The sequence below is a fragment of the Megalops cyprinoides genome, chromosome 11 (assembly GCF_013368585.1).
Source record: "Megalops cyprinoides isolate fMegCyp1 chromosome 11, fMegCyp1.pri, whole genome shotgun sequence".
NCBI lineage: Eukaryota > Metazoa > Chordata > Actinopteri > Elopiformes > Megalopidae > Megalops > Megalops cyprinoides.
In genome coordinates, this window is record NC_050593.1 from 33,435,694 (window position 1) to 33,453,463 (window position 17,770).

A 17,770-nucleotide genomic window follows, 5' to 3' on the forward strand; every position below is an offset into this window, starting at 1 on the left:
ACACACAGTGAGTTTGGGACAGAGGGAGGGAGGGACACTTCTGTTTCTAGGATTGCAGCCCAAAAAAAAAACAGATGACAGTGTGCCGTGTTTTGTCTCAGACAAGATTATCATAGGAATAAACACGAATGGGGCAGGCAGTGTCCCTTTGTATTTCAAATCAGGTTTTTTTTGTTTGTTTTTTTAGAGCCAAAGACTGCTGATTATATGCCCTCCTCATCTGGATATATGCCATTAATTGTAGAACTAATTTTTCATAAGTGAAAAATGCTAGAAGAATGCTTAGATTTTTGAATAACATGATTAAAATATGAGATGAAATGCACTCTACAGGCCTGTGGTGGAGGAGCCCTTACCGGTCCCCTAAAAACTACTGATGTGGGATTATTTGTTTAATTGTTAATTGTATTTTTAATTATGTGTTAACTGAGGACCCTATGCTCTCCATTCACAGTCTTACTGAATAACAGATCACTCCATCAGCTTCATTTTCAAACAGGTTAATTGTTTTTGTAATAGTCCATTGTGCCTAATTGGACAAGCCACTGGCTAACAAGCCCCACCTGCCAGATTAGAGTATTTAAAACAGGTGTGTGCTGTTGGAGAATGTCTCAATTCAATTTGCCGTGGCTTTTTGCTCTGGCTATTCTCTTTATTGTAGTGAATTAAAATTATTTCTTTCAAAGAAATTACTGAAATTTTTGCAAATATTTCTACCTCTTTTTGTTTTTGCATGATGTGTTAGCCAGCATCACAAGGTCACATAGAATTCCCTTCTTTGATAATCTCTAACTGCTATGTTTTCAACAATGAAGTCAAAACTGTCCCTTTTTCCAGGCACGCTGCTTCAGTGTTATATCTTGCCTCTGCTAACCAGAGCTGCAAATAACACTGATTCACTAGTTTCTTATATCGGTTGGTTCATTACTTTCTTATATCATATCAGTTGAACACCTAGTTGGCTCAAGTGTACATACAGAAAAGACGACACGATAATGGGCAAGTGTAGAGAAGCTGACCGATACTTCTCCAATAAACGAGCCCAAAAAGAACAAAGTGTTAAAAACAATTTTAAAATCAAATGGAAAAAAAGCCTATACCAACAACCAGGAGGAACAAAATGAGCCTTCTTGCTACTCACGCCACACCTGTATTTAATCACCTTTCAATTAGTCAAGTGTGACTCATTACCCTATAGGCTGGCTCCCCAAACAAATTAGCACAAGTGCACACAACTAACATATGAATGACAATTAAACTAGTAATTGACAATTGACATTTAGTCCAAGGAAGAGGTGGTGAAGGCTCTCCTTTCACATTTCCTTGCCCCTCTGCCATAACTGGCTGCAGTGAAATGTCCCTGGACTGTCTCCACCAGGCAACAGTAGAGCCAGAGTCCCCACCAACACACAGCCCAGGACCACCAGACATAACGAGTGTTCCCTCCAGCTTTGCAGACGCCAGTCCCCCCCCCCCTTGTACATCTGGGCAGAACAGCTGACCAAAAGGCTCTGTCCAGCCTCCCGGGGTGCCCCAGCTGTTCTCCCACCAAGGGCTATAGGGTGGCCTCTCACCCGTCACTAGGAATCACCCTTCTGGTCCCCCGAACGGTTCTTCTGCTGCACCTGACACCAGCTCTCCCTCCTAGCCTCGCCAGTTCCAAGGGATTCCCGAGCTGCTCCCTCCTCCAGGGCCCCCAGGTTAGCAATAACACACAGTCCCTCTCAGGTCCCCCTCCTGGTTCTCGTGGCTACTACCTTCTGGTCTTTGGCTTCTTCTGTCTTGCTCCCTTTTGTTCTCTTTTCTTGCTCATCAAGGGTCACTCCTTTGAATCCCACTTCTAGAGCCACTTGTAGAGAAGCTGGCTGACACTTCTCTCATAAATGAGCCAAAACAAAAGGTTAAAAACCAATAATTCATTTTAAAACCAAACAGACAAAGAAACCAGCCTACGCAAGCCCACAGCAGGGACAAACTGAGCCTTTCTCCTGCTCCGCAGCCACACCTGTATTTAATCTGCCTTCCAATTAGTAAGGTGTGGCTCGATATCCAATAGGCTGGTACTCATACAAATTAACACAGGTGCACACAATTTTGTGATTAACAATAATCAATTAAGTTCAAGGGAGAGGTGGTGAAGGCTCAGGCTCTCCTTCACAGCATGATTGTCATTGAAAATAAAAATCATTCCGACTACCATTGCAGTTGTACATAGTATTAAGGAAAAATCAATATCACACACAAGAATGTGCATATATTTGTTATAATTATTCTGTGATAATGGCGATACTACAGTATGTTTCACTGTGTACTCCTAAAAGAAAGGTCTCTCTCTGACATTGCTGACATCACTGGGTCAAAACCACATTTTTTTTTTTTCATTATTCAGTGTTTAATACTATAATTGAGGCCTTTAAGCTCTCATCTGATATGAGTCATGTCATATGATATAGGTCAACAGGAAATACAGATATGTAATATATGCAGCATTCAAACAGCAGATACCAACATGCATAGCTCTTCTAACATCAAACCACCCGATACAGTGATACACTGCTGAAAGACAGAGCCCTGGCAAACTCTGAGTTAGTTATTAATCCAACTGCCTCTAATTAATTAGGTTTGACTGATCTGCTGATGGAAAACATGTCTGGGTTTGACAGGACCTGGCAGTTATTTGCCTTGAAGTCCTTAAAGATAGACATGCGTTGTCAGAGGTGTGTTTACAGTATGCTAATAAAAAGACACAAGGTTGTTTATTCTGTGTAGTTTTGTTAATATTTGGCCAGTAGCACTGGGCAGCTGTCTCACTTGTATTGAATTTCTTGTGCAATTAGTTATTCTTGGTCCTATGACAATTTGTTGAACAAGTAATTAGCCTTAATCAATTAAGTTGCACACTAATTTGTATTACTGACTTGTTCAATGGTCAGGATGACTAAAATAAGTTAAGTAACTTATGTCTGTCAGCAACACACTGACCACACAACACATTTTTTTCACAAAAAACTAACAATTTCAAGCAATATCAAACCCAGATCAGTATTCAATTACAGCTCAATTAATCCAAGCTCTTTAATAGCTCATCTGGGAAGAATACACAATGGTGAGTGAGTCTGGAAACAGTGATCTAATGCACAAAATGCTAACATATTATTCAAAACATCCAGGTTAGATTTCCAGTGAATCAATTTATTTTGTTTGTGCCACATTAAATGAAAAAAACATGATATGATGATTGCCACAAAAAATGAGGCAAAGAGATTTCCCCCTGCCTAAAATGTGCAGTAACTCAGATGTCATGGGCATTTTGCTCAAAACCATGTCAGAAGGACATTTTTTTTTATTCCATGCCTCATCAAGGCTGCAGATCCACACAACACATCTCATAATGGGGAGGACCGACGCTGCACCCACAGCCATCAATAGATTGTTATATATGTAGGTCAGAGTGTAATCTTTTCAAAGGGAAGATGGCAGCACAAGTATCCGCAGGTACAAATGAAGAGTGTTTACAAAGTCATATGCCAACAGCTCCTGAGCAGACTGATCCAATCTGTAATGGAAGAAAGGGATTTTTTTTTTAAATACCATTATACCTGCTTCATCAAAATTGTGGCTCCTACCTATGGTGCATTTAGAAAGATGGATCGGACCCGGGCACAATTAACTTGTCTAACATCAAGGGCCAAAGTGAGCGATTCAGCTACAGGAGATTAAATCATAACAGGGCCCAAAGGTATGATGTACTGTAGCCTTGATGCAAGCTCGCAAAAAAAAAATTAAATAAATAAAAGGCGTGCAAGGTAAACAAATGATACTCTTTAAGAAGCGTGAGCATCAGCGACGCTCCAAACCATATTCTGACAGAATTAAAGACAGGAGTCAGAACTCCTAATGACACTGTACTGCGTGCACGAGATACTTTCCTCCAAGACCAGGCGTGATTAATTAAGTCATCCGCGAGAGGCAACCCCCAGCCAGATCAGCTCCGGGGTGGGACAGAGCATTGCGCCTCTCATATGGATTGAATAAGTCAGCATGTTACGTCGTAAATCTCCGGCACGAAGGCCAAACCCTTTTGCTTTGGCATCAAGGGGCCCTGATGAAGAAGAAACTCTAAAAGGAGAGACTTATTAAAGATGGAGTGGAGGGAGGCTAAAGGAACAATGTCAACCCGCAGTGGTGATAGATGGCACAGCTCCTGACATAGATGTTCCTCTCCTCTTTTACTTTTCCTAGAGAACCCCAAAGTCACAGCATTTTTTTTTTTTTTTTTTGCGTCTCCTATTATGCTCCTAATTATACAAAAAAGGGAACTTGTGGGAGGGTTAGTGATGGACGTATTTTCCTTCTGCTTGCTACAGAGTGACACAATGTCAGATCCTGTCTGGATTCTCTCTGGTTTCACTCCAGTGAACATCTCACTACTCCCTTCTTTTTCCTCCAGCAGTTACTGAGTGTCCCTGAATACATTATTCTATCAACGATGGCAACCGCATGAATAATAATAACAATAGCAATTTGGTCTGTAGCAAATTCCTCTAAATCTTGGAGTTACCGCTGTGTCTACAGCACATTATTACCACTTATGGCAGAAGAAAATCAATTGGTAATCAATTGCTAATACCCGGCGCTTTGCGAAGTCGTGTAATTTGTGAATGAATAACTGTCCTAAGGATATTGTACATGCATGTCAACCTCTGTATGTCAAAATCCTCCTTTATTCTGGCCACCATAGCAATAAATAAACGCAATCCAGCTCACAATAGGGGGATACTGTTTTTTTTTCAGGGCCTTCACAGTATTGTAACAAATAACACAACCAAAACAGCGGGTTGTTTTAACATGTGAATATGCCACTACAATAACTCTTTGATCCGGAAACACACAGGCGCTCATAAGAGCCGTAACGACGAGCGAATAAATCACGGTCTTCAGCGGCCGTTGGTCAAGCCTTTTGTCATTGGGGGAAAATAATGGCTAATCAATGGAGAAGTGTAATGTATGAGTTTGCCGCCCTTCATCATCCCATTTTCCCCCATCGCCTGGGGGTTTGTATCCGCTAGTCCCGCCATCGATCGCTATCGGGGGCGATCAGTCACCGCCGACGGAGCGCTGTCAGAGGCAACCGGAGCACTGCCTCTGTCATCAGCCAACAAGGCCACACGGCAGCGGGACGGGCCCCTCGCACCTGGAGCCAAGGGGGCAGGAGGACGGAGTGGGTCCCGCTCGCACGAGGGGGGCGGGGGCTTGGGGGGGGGGGGGGGGGCTTATAGTTACACCTCTTCTATTACTTATTGATACCATCCATTCTTCAACTCAACCATTTCCAGGAACATGTCAAAACTGAACAATTTCACCAACAAATGAATGTGCATATACATTACATGTGTATATATAGTGTGTAGGAAATTTAACATAACAGTTACATTATGTTCATATACAGACTTACACAGGTATACCCATTTTTCACCCAACAATATTTTCCCCTTCATGATCACATCACACATTCAAAAACATTTTATGTTTTGATTAGATTAGTCATAACTGTAAGATCGTTAGCAGTATGTAAACATCAGTTCATTCACACAGGACCCTTCTCACACTCTTGTATGATGATGACACACTCAGCGTTTGATCGGGACATCTGTTCTCTGGACGTCTGATTTTAGGAAAGCGTCAGAATAGCTAATTGACATAAAATGTCCTAATTAGTCTGTACACCTCCACATCTCCTCGTCCAACATAGCACCTGAGTCATTCTATGCCATACTGGCAGGTAAATCAAAAAGCTGAAGGTGATTCTGCATAATCTGGCCCTCCCCCATTAAAGCAGTTCATAAAAATGGAAAAATTCACAACAGAACAACAACAACGACTATGACTGGTGATGTGACTGGTGATGTGACTGTCATGTGCCGGACAGAAAAGGTACATTTAGCCAAACTCTTCACAGTCAGAGCCTCTTGTTTTTGGAACAAGTTTCCTATGAAAATGAGGAGCTGCACCAATTACCATTCTTTGACAAGTAAGATTGAAATCTGGATAAAGGTGACTCAGCATTGCTGCCATAACATCTCACCCTCCTTATACTGAACATATGCTGACATTTTACATTTATACTTTTTAAAAATATTTATAACCATATTTGTTCACCTGCTAAGGGGCTACAAAGGAAAAGTAGTGCAGTAGTGTAGCTAAATTTGGCACTTTGTGAATTGACACAATTGCTTATATCTTGATTACAGTGCATTGCGCCTTTTAACTTGAGGACATACATCAATAAATTTGGATGGGGACATTATACTGTACTTTCTGCAAGATGCCCTTCTCAGAAGTGATCTCTTTGTGCCCAATCATCGGAATGTACACTGTAGCACACCATATCAAACAGTGAAAAGAATCAAATATTTGCTATATAATCTAATGTGATTTTCTGGGAGAAAGAATGTCATAAATGCAGAGAGAAACTTCACAAGGTAGTCTATTCAGCAGGTATGTGAACCACCTTAACATAAAACCAGAACTTTGCCAGCACCATTAATTTCCCAAGTTTCAAATAAAGACTCAGTAGGTGTAAAACGATGACGAAAGATGAAAAAAAGATGAAACATTAAAAATATTTTAGATTCAAAATGCAGAAGTTTGCTGTAAACCGCTTCTCTGGCATACCTCAACAGGCATAGGCGGATGCTTTCAGACAGATGAAAGGGTGACTCCAAAGCAGATTATTTCACACGCATAGACCCATCAGCCGGGAGCACTTACAGCAACACCTTTCACACAATGTGTCCTCTGAAGGCAAAATGCAGCCATTCTCATGAAAAGCCTCATTCCCAGCTTCCCTTTATAAGAAGACTGCATTCCTCCAGTTCTCTGCGTGATTCACTGCGAGGATCTTCTCTTCTCAAGCACACCACCACTTCATCTTACTATGACTTCAAATACCCTCACACTGCAGAATATTCTAATCCTATTTATATCATTGTTGACCAAATACAATTGGTATTGTACAAAATGTGTATTGTTATATCATGTATTCAATGTTTTATCACGTATTTGATATTTGATTCATATTATTTTTGAACTTGTTTAATACATAAGTCCGGGTAATAAATTGCACAATCATATTTATTATACATTTTATGTGCATTATTTCACAGCTGCATATCAGTGTCATACACATCCATTGAAAAAGTTTGATCCCTTATGCCATCAACCTGCCAGCAGGAATAAGAGCGTGCGACGGTGTGATCTCTTGTTGTACTTTCCCTGCCCCCTAGTGGTATGAATATTGCCGTCGCATGCATTTTAACCATACTTTAATATTGTAATTAACTCTCCACAAATGAGTGTTACGCAGGCTCGGACCTACAAGGGGACTCACGGGGGGCTGGGCGGCTCCAACAGCCAGCTGCCCCCGGCTCAGATGTGTCAAGTGCGGCTGGAAATGGATGTGTTTGTCTCCCCCTGACAATTAGCCGTCATTGTAATATGGGCGTGAGTAGGTGGCCGGCAACAGTGGCTGGAGACAGGACTTAACGTAGAGACGGGCTCAGCAGAGACTGACGCGAGAATGGGGGGGAAATGATCTGATTGAGGCAGAGGACCCCACTTGAGTCTCTGTTTTCCTCATTGGTCGATTTAAATAGGGCCTTCATTTAAATTCAGTATACTCGATTAGGGAACCAAATAAATGAAAGTAAATGAAAATGAGACTCGTATTGCTGTAGCTGTATAATGCACAGAGCTTCACAAGTACTCAGTTTAGCATTTACCATTTGTCAGTGCCAGTTAAATAAAGATAATGTAAAGAATTTAAGTATCCTGCCAACAACATTTTCACTGCATCCCTTTTACAGTAACGCTGGTAAATTCTGCTTCCTATTTCCCAATTGGTTTGATTGCTCCTGCATCATAAGTTTTCACTGTAAAGTACAGTAGGACCAGATATGAGTATTAGACTATTTTGGGTCTCCATTGTAGCCACCAAATGGAGGTCAGCAGGCTAATATGGTTGTGGTTCCACCGCTTAGCATGATAAATTAAGCTAAGCAGAGAGACTACAACCAAATCAGTCAGCTGAATGCCATTTGGTGACTACAAGTAACCCCCCCCCCCCCCCCACGAGGTTAATCCAGCCCTGCTGTTAATGTGTCATTAACACAGTCTATCAACAATGGTTGTAACTTCACATTGTGCAATATAACAGGTCACAATCAAAATTGTTAAGTACACCAAGACATTTTAATAATGTACTCAGAGGATATAAGCACAATATGGCTCATCATTCTTGCTATTTATTATTTTGTGTGTTCTTATCCAGACCAACCTTACAGACTGATATGGCAAGATACATACAGTGCATATCTCAAGAGCAAATGCCAGAGCTATGGTATCAATCAATCCATCTGTTCTGAGCCCATATCAAGCCAAATGTCCCAAGCTGATACTGTATATGTCTGCTTTCATAAACACAGTTAAAGCGATTCGAACAGATGAAGAAAAATGAGTCAGGGAATCTGGTTGTCTGCATCCATCGCAGGACCAAGGCAGACACAGTCACCAATCAAAATGTATGTTTATTTCTAAAGAATCGTTTGTGACACTAAGCGCATTACCATCCAGGCAAATATATAGCATCCCATAAGGTAGTGTTCACTGTCAGCTTTCATTTACTATGTCTTCAATAAATGAAACAAGAAAATATGTGATTTGTTGTTTTTCTTTGCCAGCTGAGACATATATCTGAGACTGTAACATATTTTTGAAGACCAGTTTTGGGTTTTAAATACAAATTCTTCAAGACACCCACTCCCCTCAGACAAACAAAACATATTTTTACAAGCAGATGCAAACACATTTTCTGACAGCTCAGTTGTAGTTTCCTCACACATACACGAAACTGACGTGTCTGTGTGTCTAATCCTTACACTGATCAAGAGACAGTCACATGCTCAGTTAGGCTACATAATAACATACTGTTTTACATTTGTAATAAGTACAGATAAAAAATACTGACAATATATATATATATATATATATATATATTCAAAACCCACTTCTGAAAAGGATTCTGATTATTGAAATAAAGCCTCGCAGAATCAAACGATGAACAGCATGATACAAAATTTGATAAAGTTAATATGCATAAAACTAGTTGAACTTTGTGCCAATGTGTAAAAACAACTGTAAAGAAAACTATCATTGCACTGTTACTAAAGTAAAATAATATATTAAAGAACTTTTTTTTTTTCTTTTTTGCTCAGATGGCTTGTTAACATGTGGCAATTCGGTGGAGTTTTGCATGAGAAACTATTCACGCTAAATCAGAAATGCATATATGCATGACATGGGAGCTAGAAGGGAGGTAGCAGTTAAAAAGGGAACATTCAGTGATTTCCCATGCTTTGGAAACATGAGAGACGCAGAGTAAGTGGTAGCCTATGCCCAGTGAAAGGTCAGCGCTGTATCGAATTTTTCGCCAATTTTAAAAATACCTTCTGGCATTGCATATATACTTGACTACTGCCCCTCACAGTGGGAAAGCCTGGCTCTCCCTGTGCTGAAAGCTCGTATGTTACCCCGTCCAGAAAAATACTGCTCTGGGTTATTCATCGATTGACTGTTAAAATCCCAACGTATGCTGCTCTGCTTCCCCTAAATACTGCTTATAGACCAGGTCTATTTCTTACCTCTTTCAACTACACTTCCAAACTTGCTCAGAGGTAATTCTCATGCAGTGAAAAATTCGAAAACCGAAATATAAACAGGCCGAAGTCACATGTGGTGTGTGGGCTGCTTTGCTGTTTTTCAAGTGTATCCCTCAGGTGTGTGTGTGCGTGTGTGCGTGTGTGTGTGCGTGTGTGTGTGTGTGCGTGTGTGTGTGTGTGTGTGCGTGGGTGCATACGTGTGTGTGTCTGTGTGTGTACATGTGTGTATGTGTGTGAGTGTATGTGTGCTTGTGTGTACGCTCATGCCCACTTCCTTGATGAACGCATTTGAATTAACCTCTTTTTTGAGGTGTTTGTATTAAAATTACTGTTATGTTACTGTCTCATCCAATTCTGTGAGGCTGACTGCACTGTTCTGGGATCAGCAAACAAAGCTCCTCTGGGATCAGTAAGCTGATCTAGGGTCAGTAGATGAAGTGGCTTTAGATAAACACTCTTTTTATCACTATAAATACTATTCAGATATTAACATTCAGATATCATTTTCATTGTCATATTATTGTTTACATGTCTTTCTGTCTACATTTAATCAGATGTTAATTTTTGAAGTGTTTAATTTGACTGCCAATAAATGTGAAAGAGAGGAAGAGAAAAAAAAAAAACTGACAAAAAAAATCCTATGCTTATTGAAGTGATACTCCTCTGAAACATTCCAAATCATTAAACTTTTCTTTCTTAACCTTTAAATCATGTTGGAGGGTTTTTTTTTTGTGAGGCTCTTTTTTCCAAAGTTGTATTAAAGATGTAAGTCTTGAGTCTTCTCTGGTATCTCTACAGTCTGGGTGCCTCAGTCATTGCAAGTGAACATTTGTTTAAGGGGATGTCTACTGGAGTTCATAAATATGTTCAATATGTTAAATATGTTATGTGTCATTTTCAATAAACAGATAGTCAAATGTAGCCGTGTTTTTAAATCAAATCCTCCTCCCAAATGGGTAAGAATAATATTTCACCCCTGTGGTTTCTCCAAACAAAAATCAACTCTGAAAACATTAACTTGAATGTGACTTTAGCCACATGCAATATAAAATTCAAGCAGTTAAATTATTCAGTTTGTATGCCTTTAATCGCACGTCTTATTAATAACTACCCAACACGGAATAACAGTGGGAATCTGGCACTGACTGAGGAAAAAGTCATTTGGAAATAACCTCATTTCTACCTGCTGTCAGATTTACCTGCCTTCTGCTGTGTAAGAGGGTATGACTCCTATGATGCTAATGTGGGCATCTTATTTTAAATATATTCATAGAAATTTGCATTTTCTACTGCGGGGGTGGGGGTAGGAGGGTCCCTAATCATGTGACTCATTTCATTTTCAAGGCCCAGAGTTTTAAAATAATAATAAAAAGCGGAATTCTTTAAAAAAAAAAAAAAGAAAATATTACTATTTCCAGCAATTTGTATGACATTGGTTAGTCAATGTTTTCCTATTTGGTTTGACTTCAGTTGGATCTATTGATTTAAAAAATGAAAAATGTAAAAAAAAAAATATATTGTGCTTAATGAGACAGGGGCTCCATCTTTAAAATACAATAATGTTCATGCATCCACTCAATGTCAACGCAATAGTGGAGGACAATAATAATGGAAGGCATTAGTTATACAGTAAGGAGTGAAACGGGAAGATTTTCTGTGTCCATGTGTACCCCTATATGACTTTACTATTTATTTTGTTTAAAGTAGTTATTACAAAGCAGTAGGCATGACCATAATTCTGAATTTTGTAAAATCCGAGGCCCTGAGAATTTATTGCGAAATAATGTTAGAATGATGAGTTATGGTGAGTTAGAATAAAACTATCATAGAATAGTTTTTTTTTTTCTTCTTTTTTTATCATGGAACGAAAATTTCATGTCAGTGGAAGTTTCATTTGCTTTACTTGTTCTGTCATTTACTCCTCGGCAGTGCTGTAGCAAAAAGTCCTTTATAGAACAATTAGTTCTGATCCGTTGTTCCTATTAAATGGTAAATGGTATTTTGGAACATCTTTTTAATGTCATTGCACATTAACAAACATAAATATTGTAACTGATCCATTCCACATCACAAAGTTCTAAGTTAAGATACTGAGTATGGACCTGTTTAACATGTCTCCCAAGAAGTGAGTAGTTCTCGTAGTAAGCCAGCAACTGAACTCTACTGTGTCCACTGCCTACCTAGTGAACTCAACACTACTTTTTAGATGAGGTTAGGAAAGCAACTGTAAATATTTTAGTAAGTTAGGTAGTACTTTCATTGGCAGTTCCTTGCAATTAATACAATTTGTATCAATGCAATCGTCAATTTCAGTCTCTCTTCTTACTTCAGGTAGCTGAGTAGAGTTCATACACTTATGGATCCATTTTATAAAAGCAATAGGGCATTCAAACCCATCGTACATCATGAATATTGGCATAGGTAAAGGACATTTTTCTGTTACAATTTCATATTGCAAGCTCCATTTAATAAAATGAATAGTACTATGAGGTGAATATATTGTCCCATGCCGACCAAGTACTTATTCCGTCTATTATATCCACAATTCCATTTTTTATCCATTCTTATGGTAACTTCCAAATTTACCCTGTGCCAAGTGTTCTGTCATACCCACCACAAGTCCTTGTCCCCATCTCCTAGGAAATGCACAGCCAGAGAGCGCCACAACCAACCCTCCTATCTCAGTAAAGACCAGCAGAGTGGTGAAGGGAACCATTACTGAATGTTTCTCTGACTAGGGAAAGCTACCCATAAAACTTTAGAATTTTAGTTGTCAAAACTCCACCAGAATTTTCTCATTTTTCGAATTGTCAGCTCTGTGCAAGTAGCAAGTTGTGACTGAGCAGAACCAATCTCTTCCTCATTAGTAAAGCACCGTCTTAAAATCTTCATTTTTAATCTTTGTGAGTGTTCTTTTCATTTAGCAACTTGATTCTTGACCTTGGAGAGCTGTGGTGTTTCATACAATTCAGATTTAAAAAGTTATTAAATTGTGAACCTAAACCCCAGACAAAAAAAAAAACTACGGAAACGGGGCCCAATTAGTGGCAAAAATGCGGTGCACAAGGCAAACCCAATGGGTTTTGGTAATTTAATTTTGCTGCTGTTTCAGTGTTTTGCAATTTTCAGTGCTTTGCTCTGTATAGGAGGGTCACGGCTGGTGGCCAAAAATGTGGGGTGTGGCTGTGAGTATTTGGGACATAGAGGTATTTTGACACAGTCCCGCCACCTGGGTCCTGGCAGACAGTCCGTTACAGTGTGTATACCCAGATGATATGACAGGGGGCGTTTGATCAAAAGTCATGGTAAACTACCAGAGAAAAGCATCCGCTGATGAGCGTAACATACAATTACCAATGTGTAACTTCATTGATAGCGCTGGATATTTTTTCAATTGTCTAAGTTTGAAAACCAAAAAGGAAATATAGTCAGCCCCACAAAACATTACAGAGCTGCCTTGCATGGTTTCATAACATTGTCTAATTAATTTTGCTTCTGTCTCAATCGTTATAATCAATCCAGCACAGCAGGATTATGGTTCATACAGGACTGCCTGAAATCCACAACAGCGGGGCAGACAGAGAGAAAAAAGGCTTCAAAGTTATATAGGACTAGCCTAGACAAAATCCACAACTATATACAACCAGGTAATAATCTGATATGTGACTTAAAAAATGGTCTAAGATCTCACAGTTAACCAATCTCTATTGTATGTTTGATGTTAAAAATACTCCCCTTTCCCCGATAGCAGATTTGATTCCATATTCCCTACCTGTTGTTGTGAAGGTGACTGACACCTTGTCCACTGTTCGTTATGTCCCTTGTGGGGGGCGGGGGGGCATTGAATCAACATCTGGGGTGTTATGCTAAAATGCTGTGGGTTTTTCACTGTAATGTTAGATTAATGGTGCAAACAACTTTACTAGTGTTCTCAACCAATCAGTTATTCAGACTATTAGCAAGCTAAGTTAGCTATGTGGTTTGAGATACTCTCAGAGTGTTCCAGGAGAGTGGTGTCAGCTCTCACAGTACCGTATCCCATTAGGCAAGCTTTTTGACACATTTTGATTGAATTGACAGGCTGCTCTTCCTTTTCAAACACGAGATTCTGAACAATCATATAAACATTATAAAATGTATAGTCATAATATTTTAAATTGCATGATATGCTTACATATAGGCTACCTTTTGTTTGTGCTTACCAGGTCAGCCTTTGCATTTTCATGTAAATTAGGATAGCTTTTTTCACCCTACCCTTGTTATATATAGGATCACATTGATCACATTGTTGCCAGAATTCCGCTGCCCCAAGGCACTAGGGAAAACACATCTTTAAAGGCAATGTGCCGAAGTTCTCATTGGCCAGGCTGGTCATTCCTTTGTCACACCCACAGCTCATTAAAGTGTGTTCCTTGGCGCACTTAGGGTTTGTGCTGGCCTCTGCTTCAGGCTGTCAAAACGCCACATTGTCCTGACCGCACCTTTCTGCTTGTGCGCTGGACCATTGTGTGCTGTGTTAGCGGTTGATCCTTTTGCCATGAAGACCGGGTCCATGTTCTCTCATTACAGAAATATCTACCAGAGCAAATCCCTGCTTTTCAGCCACACTGCTCGTGACACACTTTGTTTGGTTGGGCCTCAATGCATGTTTGGCCAAGTGTATGCAAGTGTATTTTACATCGTACCAATGCTTCCAGGCAAAGCGATGGGGCTAACATTCTCCTTTTCTGGTTTTCCTCATAAGAACATTGCGCTTTTGACAGGTTCTATGATTTGAGCGGAGGAGAACTGCAAACACCACCCTTTGCATGGAGGAAAACCTGATGCTAACCCGCTTGTAAGCATCTCAGAGGGCGAATTGTTTAAACTTCAGATGTGCGTATCGTGCCGACTCCAACCTCTAAATCCTCCACCGCTTTCACTTCACGGCACCTCAGACTGCAGAGTAACCGAGACGATGCCGTCGTCACCAGTTTCCCGTCAGATCTAAATAAGCTGATACATATTCGCTGTACACGTCTCCCTTTTATTCATAACCACTGTTTACTCTTCTCGGTTCGTATCTCGCAGAGATCCTGCCTCGCTGTGTTTTTCGCATCACCTTTAAGCCACGATAAAGTTATTCTTTTCAACAGGGGATTAGGAGAGACGCAGCTTCTCTCCCCAGGCCTCTGCAATGCCGAGGCACTCTTTCCATGTTAATTTCCCAAGGTCAAAATCCCCCTTCCGACGAGGAGCTTTGAAGATGCGCCGAAAAAGACAGTGACAGCTTTCCCGCTGTCTGCAGAAAACAACATCATGATGTGTTAAGAGAAAACTGTATTTACTGCATTAGAGAGAGCAGACAGGCATCTTGGCGCGGCGTCTGCAGGTATCTGCAAACCTCTCTGCTACGAGAAGCCTTAACAGTGTAATTATGGCAGTGATACAAACGAGTCTGGTAATGATTTATTGACATAAGATAAACATAAAATGAACCACAGCATGGACCCAATGCAACTATCTATTAAAGAGCTTTAGCATGAAATGTTATTCAACACATTGCAAAACCCCTGTGATATGGGCATACTGTATGACTTTTATAAATGTGCTTCTGGTTTGTATTCCAGCTGAAGGGCTGATGAATGTTAATAATTCTGGAATAAAAAAGGGGAATCCCTGTCCTCCAGCATTAATGGAGGGTTAGTGACAGGATAGGACTTATAGAATACTTATGGACAGCAATAGAGTATTTGCCATAAACTGTGCAAGTACTTGGGAGTAAAATCTATCAGAAACAATGTATCAATGTTTCAGTGTACACACCATTGTGGCTGTTTTTCATTTTTACTCCCACCGTAACAGACACCACTCTTGGCTGTGATGTCATAGTCCAGCAGCCACAGTTGGAACACCACAAGACACAACTTTCAGCTGTGAAGTCATAAACCAGCAGCCACAGTCCAAACTTTCACTATTAATAAGAGGTCCCGAGAAACAGCACACATGAACTGCAGGCCTACTGTATGTTTTAAAAGATGAACTTACTGTACACTGTAATCTGCACTGGAGATAAAAAATGATGTGACTTTGGATGCAGTTCAGGGTCTTTTTAATGAAACAGATAGCTATTTTTGTAAAAATCCCTCATCTCAGCATTGAATAGTTAAAAGATAATTGATCATCACACATCTGCCAGGCTATTCATGATTTTGGAGTTCCATAAAATGAGACAATAATAATCCTGACTAACCTGACTAGCTTATATTGTCCCAATACAGTATACAGCTAGCAGTGTGTACTGTTTTGACTATATCAGCTGAGAAAACATAGTTTGTTCTCGCACTCCATGGAGAAACCAAAGATAGCCAAACATTTTTTAGAAAGATGTGGGTGGTTGTCTTCACACATGCATTACTTTATAATGGCTTGGCTTTAATGAGACCTCCTGCAAATCCTGTAACCTGTAAAACAGTATTATGGTTAGTTCATGCTGCTTGAGTATGGTGTTCCAATTTATAATTTCAACATGTTATATTCAGATTCTTAAAACAGAAAATTTGGCATTAATACCACAAGAAAATATATCTTGAAACCGTATCTATAGATAGTGCGAAAATACCACAAGTGGTGGGTAGATTATCCGTTTCAGCTCTTTCACATCACTATCACTTAGTGAACTTTGAATGAGTCCATATGCAATTTCCATGCACAGTAAGACCATCACAAATCAAGCTGGAGGAGCAGGAAGAGGGATGAGAAGATAATTCTAATTCAATATCAACTTCTTACATGACATTACATAAATTAATGTCTTCATCAATTTACTGTTTTCTTATTTTCTTATTTTTAATAGCAGTTTAATAGCATTTCTCTTCTGAGCCTCAGTTTGGGCCACAATGTTTACTTTTTTCAATATCAGAACACAAAAATGACTTTTCTTATTACTGTGCTTTTTTAGGATATCAAGAACATGCTGTATAGCCCATGTAAATAACACATTTCAACAGAGATGTTGCTGATTCTTGCATAATTTCAGTAATTTAACTTGAAAGGCCTCTGCTGTCTCTTAATGTCATTCTCAGAGTTAAAAACAGTGCCATATGCGGGCTTGTTGTGTTACTGGCATATTTCTATCCGGACAGCAACAATAGCCCTCATCAGTCCTGCAGCAGGTAAGATCTCAGCCTTGCAGGAGGTTGGAGCCCTTTGCTGCCAATCAAAAACTTGCTTCTGTCAGTAAAGTTAGGGATTCACTCTTTCAGCCTTTGTGTGTATGTGTGTGTTTGTGTGAGTGTGCTTGTGTGTGTGTGTGTATATGTATATGTTTGTTTGTTTCTGAGGGTGTGTGAGTGTGCTTGTGTGTGCATATATATGCTTGTGTATGTGTGCATGTATGTGTGTATGTGTGTTTGTGTGTATGTTTGTGAGTTTGTGTGTGAGGGTGTTTGTTATGTGTGTGTGTGTGTGTGTGTGTGTGTGTGTGTGTGTGTGTGAGTGACTGTGTGTGTGTGAGTGTGCGGTGAATGTGTGTGTGGTGAGTGTGTGTGTGTGAGTGTGTGGTGAGTGTGTGTGTGTGTGTGTGTGTGTGGTGAGTGTGTGTGTGTGTGTGAGTGTGCGGTGAGTGTGTGTATGTGTGTGTGTGGTGAGTGTGTGTGTGTGAGTGTGTGGTGAGTGTGTGTGTGTGTGTGTGTGTGTGTGTGTGTGTGTGTGCGGTGAGAGTGTGTGTGTGTGTGTGTGTGCGTGTATGTATGCGTGGCTTCCTCAGAAAAGACCCCTGTTGGAACAGAAAGGGTAACCCGGTGCACCCGCTACAGGCCTGGCTGTGCGCCAGATTGTCAGGTGTGCAGCACCGAGTCCCTCTCCACATCCATCCAGTTGTTTGAGCAACACTGGAGGACCCAGACAGCCAGGCCCGGCCGGGGAGAAGCATCCAGAGCTGGTGGGGCTGCGTCTGGCTCAATGAATTCATTGGGGTCAAAGTTGGATCGCATAGCTGCCATCTCTCCCTGCAGCCATAGGAGGATCAATGACAGGAATACAGTTCATCAGAGAGAGCGTTTAACAACACTGCC